Source organism: Pipistrellus hanaki, assembly GCF_964339955.1.
Source record: "Pipistrellus hanaki genome assembly, chromosome: 3".
NCBI lineage: Eukaryota > Metazoa > Chordata > Mammalia > Chiroptera > Vespertilionidae > Pipistrellus > Pipistrellus hanaki.
The window spans coordinates 50,899,666-50,908,996 of NC_140505.1; the positions used below are offsets into that span (position 1 = coordinate 50,899,666).

Sequence of the window (9,331 nt, forward strand, 5' to 3'; positions counted from 1 at the left end):
GGGATCTGCATTTAAACAAAGCTGCCCAGGTGCTATTTACTCTCACTAAAACTTGATAATTTAGATGTTGTTGTTGTCGTTGTTGTTAAGTAAGTAATTTTCATAATTAGTTATGGGATTTTTCCTTACAGAGAAGTAATATACCAGAACTAGAAACACATCAGATAAAAATTTGAATCCTCAAGTGAAAATAAGAGGCTGTTAGAAAATGCTGAATTTTAAAGGTTTTAAAAGATTTTATCCATCTACTGCTGCTACTAGAGTAATTGCTAGAGAACGAAACTGCAAATGTTTTAGACAGAACTACTAAATACCAGATAAGTAGTCACTGATTAGAAAAACAACAACAAACTAATTGAAGGGGTTACTTTATAATTACATGTTTTATTGAGAGGAGGGAAGATCCACATTACAAAGTAATTCCTGGTTATGAGGATTTTGTTTTCAGATTTTGTTTTCTGTTTTACTTATTTATTTGACTTTTCGGAAGTGCTTTGCAAAGAAGTTTCCTAAAAAAAAATGGAAAAATTGACTCACTGAATTAAACTCTCAATTTTTGCCCACACACCTTCATTCAGTGAATATATCATTACACGTACAGATTGTATATACATATGTACATATATTTAAATATATATAAGGGCATTTCAGTATTGTTAAAACTCTTATATTTTCCAAGACAAATAAATACTATTATTTGAAAACTGCTAACTAGACAAATGGACGTGCAGGAGATTAGATCTCTACTTAATCTATATTTCCTACTTTTTTAAAAAAGGAAAAAAAATCAGTTCCATGAATTTTTTTCACTCATAAAGCTGCTTTTTAAAAAAATCACATTATAAAAAGCTAGTTTTTAAGTACTTTTCTTTTGCAAAACAAACAGAAATTTCTATTATCCATCAATTAAACATAAGTAAGAAATATCAGACATTGAACAGAAGAGATACATATTATGCATGCAAGGAAAATTAAAACTTAGGATGTTGGGGGGGAGAGTGTACTTTGATGTACAAAAGAACTATTGTTAATGTGGGACAAAACCTTCCCAGTATGGAACAGAGATAAAAAGGAGGGAGTTTCTAGCAGATCAAGGTCAACCGAGATCCATGAATAACATAAATGCTATTAATCTAGCACTGAATGAATTGCGGGAGTTCAGCAGGGTATGGTTATGTGGCAGAGTTCGTGGCAGGAGTGTTTTATGTCACTTTCTATTAGATAATGAGCATATTCATCGAGATTCCCTAAATACTATCCAAACTGGCATAGAAGAAGCTTTAAGGAGCTTGAGAGAGAACAAATCAAAGGACTACATCTAAGGCTGAGAAAGGTAATAGGGATGTTTAAACAGTGCAGCAAGTTTAGATATTCGCAGGCATCCACACAATCTCACTCTGCAGGAAATGGCGTGAGAAAGGATTTCTTAGTTGGATGGCTAGCAGCTTATTATATATAATGTTGCCTCCCTCATTATGTCCAAGGTCAGTGGTTGACAAACTCATTAGTCAACAGAGCCCAATATCAACAGTACGATTGAAATTTCTTTTGAGAGCCAAATTTTTTAAACTTAAACTTCTTCTAATGCCACTTCTTAAAAATAGACTCGCCCAGACCATGGTATTTTGTGGAAGAGCCACACTCAAGGGGCCAAAGAGCTGCATGTGGCTCGAGAGCCACAGTTTCCCAACCACGGTCCTAGGTTCATAGTTAGAAGACATGCAGACAGCAATACCTTAAGTAAGAGATCCTATAATGGGAAACATGGAATTCCTTTCCTCATATGACTACTTTCAAATGCAAAATAGTTGCTTCTCCTTTCTTCAGGGAAACTCAATATAAAATCATTAAGTTTCATTCTTTATTTTTTCAGATTCAAATCTACTTAAATGCTTGGGATCCCTTTCATCTAAGTCTTATTAAAATATATATTTATTAAAATACTATATATATATATATATATATATATATATATATATATATATATATATATATTCCAGATCCATACCTTTTAAAAGCCTGATTATAAGAAGATAAGAGGCTGGGAAAATTAAAAAGACATGGAAAGAAAAAAGAACGAAGAAGAAATCAGACCTGTAACTGGTGGTAGTACTATAACACAAAATAGGAGAAAACAAAGGAAAAAGAAATATTATAAGAAGACAGAATGTAAGGAAATAACCCTCCCCAGGTGGCTCATCCAGTTGGAGTATTGTCCTGTACACCAAAAGGTTGCAGGTTTGATCCTGATCAGGGCACATATCAAGGTGCAGTTCAGTCCCGGGTGGGGACGCTTAATGGGGACAATTAATCAGTGTTTCTCTCTCACATCAATGTCTCTCCCTCTCTCTCTCTCTCTCTCTCTCTCTCTCTCTCTCTCTCTCTCTCTCTCTTTCTCTCTCTTCTCTCTCTAAAAACGTATAAAAACATCTCCTTGGGTGATGATTAAAAAAATAAGTAGGGAAATAAATATATGATATAAATATACATTTTTTAAAGAAGACCACAAGGTAATTCACTTTTAGCTGATAGATTGAATTTCCATCAGCCCATTAAAGCATAAAACCTTACATAAATGCATTGAAAATGCATAAAGAGCAAGCACCGAACATCTTAATTTGATTGTAGCTGGCAACACATACTGCACACCTATCACTTGGACCCTATTTCGATTTTATACATATATTATTCAACAAACGTTCAGTACCTTAAATACATCTTCAGTGAACAAGACAAACATAATTCCTGCCATCATAAAGCTTATGGTTTTAAGAGTGACTTTGATGGCAGCTGCCTGGGCACCAGAGCCTGCTGCTTCTCACCTCAGTGCCAACTGCCTATGCTGCAGCCGGTGAGCTAGGGCCCAACTGGCATAGCTCAATTGTTGAGCATCAACCTATGAACCAGGACAGCGTGGTTCAATTCCCGGTCAGGGCACATGCCTGGGTTGCAGGCTTGATCCCCAGTGTGAGGTATGCAGGAGACAGCCAATCAATGATGTTTTTATCCTTCTCTCTCTCTCCCTTCCTATCTAAAATCAACAAAAAATATATTTAAAATAAATAATTATAATTTTAAAATGGGGGAGGGGAGTGTGTGATGGTGGGAAACAGCTGTAGGTAACACTTGCCTACTGATCAATTATACAACCAATGCATTTCCTGGATATATTCTTGGAGAATAGATCCCCACCACCTTTGACAACTATTCTGCCAATGTTATGATAAATAGAAAACCCTTGTATTTGCACTTATGGAATATTGCTGGACAAGAAGATTATGACAGAGTGTGTCCCCTATTTTACCCATAGATAGATGTATTTTTAATTTGCTTTTCTCTTGAGAGTCCTGTGTCATTTGAAAACATTCCTACAAAGTGGTATCCTGAAGTGTGACACCATTGTGACAACATTCCCATCATCCTAGTGGGAACTACGCTTGATCTTAGGTGTGCGAAAGACACAAATGAGAAACTGAAGGAGAAGTTGACACCCATCACCTACTCGAAGGGCTTAGCCATGGCTAAGGAAGGAGATGGGGGCTGTAAAGTACCTGGAGTGCTCGGCTCCCACACTGTGAGGCCTCAAGACAGTGTTTGATGAGGTTGTTCCAGCTGTTCTCTGCCCACCTCCCATCAAGAAGAGGAAGAGCCAAAACCAGTTTGGCTCAGTGGAAAGAGCATCGGTCTGTGGACTGAAAGGTCCCTGGTTCTGTTCCGGTCAAGGGCGTGTACCTTGTTTGTGGGCACATCCCCGGTGGGGGGTATGTAAGAGGCAGCTGGTCGATGTTTCTTTCTCATCAATGTTTCTAGCTCTCTGTCCCTCTCCCTTCCACTCTGTAAAAAATCAATAAGATATATATTTTTTTAAAAGAGGAAGAGAAAATGCCTGCTGTTGTAAATGTCTGGGCCCCTCTCCCCTGCTGCCCTGTCCCCTTGTGTACTTTGCTCAAAAAAGGAAGAGTCTTTGCACTCAATGCTATGCTGTTACAGATTAGGTTTTCTATAAAGCCTTTTTGAACCAATCAAGTAACCCTTAGGTTTTATTTGTTTAAAGTGTAAGAGGTCAAACTTTCACATTCTGTTAAAATCTAGTCAGAAACTGAAAAAAGAAAGAAAAAGATTTACTTTGGTTACAGTGATTTGAACAGTGCTCTCCAAAAATGCATGTCCACCTATAATCTCAGGATGTGAATGTTAGAGAGTGAGAATGTTGGAGCATGCTTCCAGAGACACCGTGGACTGTGCCCCGGCTAGAGTTATCAGTGCTGACAGCAGGCCAGACCTTGAGATACGGTCTCATGGCCCCTTCCCAGCACGTAGGCCTTCTTTCAAGGGCAGAGCAGGACTAACTCCATTTTGTATTATGTCTTCCATCTTATATAAAATACCCAACCCACCCTTAAATCAGCCAATAGAAATACAAAGGGAAGTAACCCAGCATAACCAGACCCTAGCCCTCACCCCACCAATCAGAACCAGCCAATTCAGTGGTCCGAGCATCACCCCACCACCCAACCCTAAACCCTTCAAAAAGCCATTGTTCTTCCAAGGTGCTCGCTCTCGCTCTCTCTCTCTGTCTCTCTCTCTGTGTCTCTCGCCATTGCACTGGTGATTGCTGGAGATGGGAGCTCATGCTAGCATAAATAAAAAGGCTCTTTTGCTTTTGCATTGGACTCGGCTCCCTGGTGGTCCTTGGGGATCTTGAAATCTGGGCATAACAGTGACCTTTTTTGGAAATAGGATTTTTGTAGATGCAGCTAAGGATCTTGAGATTAAGTGAACCTGGGCTTAAAGTACAGTCCTACATCTAATGACTGGTGTCGTTAGAGGAGCAGATACAGACACAGAGAGAAGGCAGTGATGGGAAGATGGAGACAAAGATTGGAATGATTCCCAGGGAACGCCAGCTGCCACCAGAAGCTAAGAGAGAGGCATGCGATGGTTCTCTCTCAGAGCCTCAGAAGGAGCCAATCCTGCCGACACTTTGACTTCAGACCTCAGGCCTCCACAACTGGAAGAGAATACATTACTGTTGTCTTAAGCTCTACCTAGTTTATGGTCATAGTAACTCTATGAAATTCACCAAGTAGTGAACTTGTCATAGTAACTCTAGGAAATTCACCAAGTGGTGCACAGAGTTCATGCAAAAATCAGCACCCAGCTTGCAGGCTCCCTCATCTCAGAGCAGCACCCAGCATGTGGGTGGCCTGAAGAGACAAAGGCGTGGACGTGGCACTTGCTGTCTTTAACAAAACCCTCAATAAAGGGACCAGAGAGTGAGTGTGGGTTGACTAACAGGTGCACAAACTATTAGAGTTGGAAAGGACTTAGATATCATGTATAGTCATCCTATTCATTTTACAGCCAAAGAAACTGATGTGATCTGTCTCTTGGCTTCCTTCCTCCTTTGCCTCAGTGAGATACAGATGGTCTGTCCTGTCTCAGGTAGGAAGTCCCTGTCTGACTGTCACCCTGCATCATTCAGCTGGATCCTGGGTGCAGGTAGGGATTTCTTCCCAGAAAGATGGCAACTCTAAAATCCACTTACTCAATAATTATTCTAGGGTACCTACTCTGTAAGTCATAATGGGAGAAGCAAGAAATACGAACTCCTGTCCTTTGGAAACACACACTCCCACATGTGAGATGTCATTTAAACAATAAGCAAAAAGTCAAACAGGAACATTTTTTTTTTTAAGTTCCTTGGGTTAAAACTAAACACACAAACCAAGACAGAAGAAAAAGAAACTGCACAACAGTTCCATTAGTGGCATTAAAACAAGGGCAGGTTTTTGCTAAAAACAAAAATATAAGTATAATACAGAAAAACAAGGCCACAGGCACACACACACCTACTAATGGTGCTGAGAAACTACAAAAGTAGTCAAAAACTTGAGAGGTCAAGATCCTTATAAGAAGGAAAACTAATTTAGAGGCAAGGCAGAAAGTGGCTGCTGACAACCAGAGAAACTGAGCAAAATTTTGAGCATTCTCATGGAACAGGAGAGTCAAAATTGGGAGTTCAAGACTATCAAATAAACCCATGATGAAAGAAGCCAAAGATCCTAGAGTAAAAGGAAATATAAGAAAAAAGCCTGATAGTCCAAGCCACTTTTCCTCTTACGAGTCATCCATTTGAGCCCTAGCTGGTTTGGCTCAGTGGATAGAGCATCAGCCTATGGACCACAGGGTCCCGGGTTCAATTCCAGTCAAAAGCACATACCTTGGTTGCAGGTTCTTCCCCTGCCCGGGCCCTGATTGGGACACGTGCAGGGGGCAACCAATGGATGTGTTTCTCTCACATCACTGTTTCTTTCTGTCGTCTTTCCCTTTCTCTTCCATTCTCCTCAGTATCAATGGAAAAATATCTTCAAGTGAGTATTAATAAAACAAAAGTCACCCATTTGTCTGTGGTACACATCAAGACATAGAAGAACTGAGCCAAGAAGAACCTGCTAAGAGGCTGAAACACTGTGCTGGGGAAACTTTTTAACAAGGGGATAGGCCGAAACCGGTTTGGCTCAGTGGTAGAGCGTCGGTCTGCAGACTGAAAGGTCCCAGGTTCGATTCCTGTCAAGGGCATGTACATTGGTTGCGGGCACATTCCTGGTAGGGGGTGTGCAAGAGGCAGCTGGTCGATGTTTCTCTCTCATCAACGTTTCTAGCTCTCTATCTCTCTCTTCCTCTCTGTAAAAAAATCAATATATATATAATTTTTTTAATAAATAAATAAATAAATAAATAAATAAATAAATAAATAAAAATAAGGGGATGGTCAGGGGCCACCGAAGTAGAGGTACCCAGGCAAACACTTCAGGGTTCTGTTTGATTCTTTCTACACCTTGGAAATAAGGGCAAACCTGCACCAGGCCAGCACAGTCAAGGGTTCGGCCAGCCTGAGGGATGAAGAAAAAGACAGACAAGAGAATAAGCTGGGTCTAAGTGGATTTCTGTGCCTAACTGAGGCCACAGAACAGATCCAGACTGCAAAGCTGATGCTTTATTTATAGTCAGGGGCAAACAAGGTAATTTACAATGTTCTTGTAAGTTTCACTTGTTTGGGCAGCACTTGCTGCACTTCCCACAGCCCATTAGCTACCCAGGAAAGATCTAGGGAGCAGTCACAAGATGAAGCTTAATTATGCTAAGAGGACTGTGCCCTCCAGGCTGGGACTTGTTAGCAACTTTGCCAGCAGGTCAGTCTGAGGTTTAACCCTATAACTGGCTCCCTACACAAACCCAAAATAGTCAAAACCTTAGACTCAGACTCAAATCTGAGTTTGTTCCCTAATGGCTCCTCCACTAACTGCCTTCCTAAATAATATTCTCTCTGGAAAAAAGGAGACTACCACCTAGATTTTTACAAATTTTCCTTACACGAGGTCCAGCCTTCCCTGCAAGATTATCAGACACACCAGGGAGAAGACAAAGAGAAATACACATAATAGAAGCAGACCCAGTTGTGAATCAGTTACTGAGATTATGAGACCCAAACTTTTAAAGAAGAGCTGACCCACCACCGCCCTTCCCCATCAACTCCACCACAAATAGTTCGTAAAGGATCACAGACAAACTTGGAATGCAGACATAGGAATCGGGCTCAGAAACGCTGTGGTTCTGTGTGAAAGGCCTTTTGTAAAAGGAGGGGACTCAGACTGTCGTTGCCCGTATCTTTACCCCTTAGGGGTTGCTCACATAAAGCCTGTACTGAGACTCCTGCAGTGTAGAGCTGGTGCACAGTAACCTGAATTTCTAAACAGGAAAGCTGAATCGTGTGAGAACAGAATACAGGGTGGGCTGGGTTAGTCAGTGGTCAGGGGACGAACAGGAGGCCCAAAATACCACCAGAGTGTTTCCTAAGAATTGCAGGGGGGGAGGGGGGGATCAGATTCTGACACAGACTATGGGGAGAAAGAAAATGGGAGTCCCCACACGAACTTAATACCCCTTTATTTTTATTAAACAGGGACTAAGGGAGACCGTCAGACAAATGGGTTCTGAAAATGTTCGTTCCCCCTCCTATCTTTGCACGGCCCCTTGCTCGTGAAGTGGCAAATTAAAGCATCAAGGCCTTCCCATTACCTAATTTAAAGTACTGTCTCTGGTCTTTTCTCTCTCATTTCTGCTTCCTGGGCTGACCCTCCATGGATGCTTGCATTTTATCCTCTGAACGTGCCCTAAAAGCTACACGCTGCCTCTCCCTTTCCCTAAGTCCTGGCACAGGACTGTCCCTGAGGTCACAGCTTCTGGGGACCCAGACAAGTGTGAAAGGAAACGAAGGGGGCGCCCCACTTTCTCCAGTGGCAGCATCCAGCATGCTCCAGGTGAAGGGGGAGCGCAGGCTGCCCCTGGCAAGGGCGCGCGTGGAGTGAACATTCCCTCCCCTGTGCCAGGACCCGTGGGCCTGCTCTGGTCCCTTCTGTGCTCTGTGGCTGCAAGCTGCACGCAGAGGAGAGGGTTCTCGCCCTCTCTCTTTCCCGTCCCGTCATGAGGTTTAGTGGTGAAGCAGTTAATGCGGCATTCCTCCTCCTCTTGGCGCGGAGCGCTCGTGTTTTATTGGCACCGTTTTGCCCCCGGAGACAATGGCAGATTGTTCCCGGTGCCCGGAGAGGGATCGTGTCCTGGCAGGCAGGCTCTCCGTCAACACGCTCCACATCCTCTGCAAAGAACGCGCGCACGCCCTGCTCCAACCTGACTTTCAAGTGTCTTTCACAGAGACAATCACCCTAATCACAGCCTGCAACTGCCTGAGGAACTTGCACAGAGCTGAAACCAAAAATACTCGGGATTCAGAGTCTGAGGGAGAAGCCAAGGGGAGAGAGGACGGCCCCGAAGAGTAAGGGAAGGAGGTCGCTGCTGAAATCCTTGGGCCAAAAATTCTCCTGACCTCAGAGTCATGTTACCTGATTAGAGAAATCCCTTCTTTTTCCTCATCCCTCCGGCTTGGTTAATAGGCCTTGAAAGGGCTGGATTGGGTGATCTTCACTGCAGCAAGCGCCCAAGATGAGGAGCTTTCCTGGCAGGAAGGGGAGGAATGTAAAATAAAGCAGAAATCCTTACTGGGGCCTGAGGGGCTGTCCTAAGCCAGCAACCACCCCTACGGCCATAGTTCCTCTCCCCACACCCCAGTGGCCAATCCATCCTCTCTGACTGCCTGGGGAACGCACCCCCTAGATCTCCTCCAGGAATGGCGGGGTTGGGAGGGGGACAGCCTGCTCAACAAGAAACCTGATTAATTAAGACCTTCATTTAGTCCCAGTTCATAAAGCACAAAGCATGTTGGTCTTCCATGTCTCAAAAATGTATGTGAGCCCTGGTTGGTTAGCGAAGT

At 42.7% G+C, this 9,331-nt stretch overlaps 1 pseudogene across 1 annotated transcript; it reads left to right on the plus strand.

Annotated features, from left to right (window-relative positions):
- Positions 1 to 2,060: 2,060 nt before the first annotated feature.
- On the plus strand, positions 2,061 to 8,047 carry LOC311618571 (ras-related C3 botulinum toxin substrate 1-like; annotated as a pseudogene). The gene is made up of 3 exons: positions 2,061 to 2,169; positions 3,089 to 3,683; positions 7,967 to 8,047. The product of its transcript is annotated as a ras-related C3 botulinum toxin substrate 1-like (transcript).
- Positions 8,048 to 9,331: the final 1,284 nt, after the last annotated feature.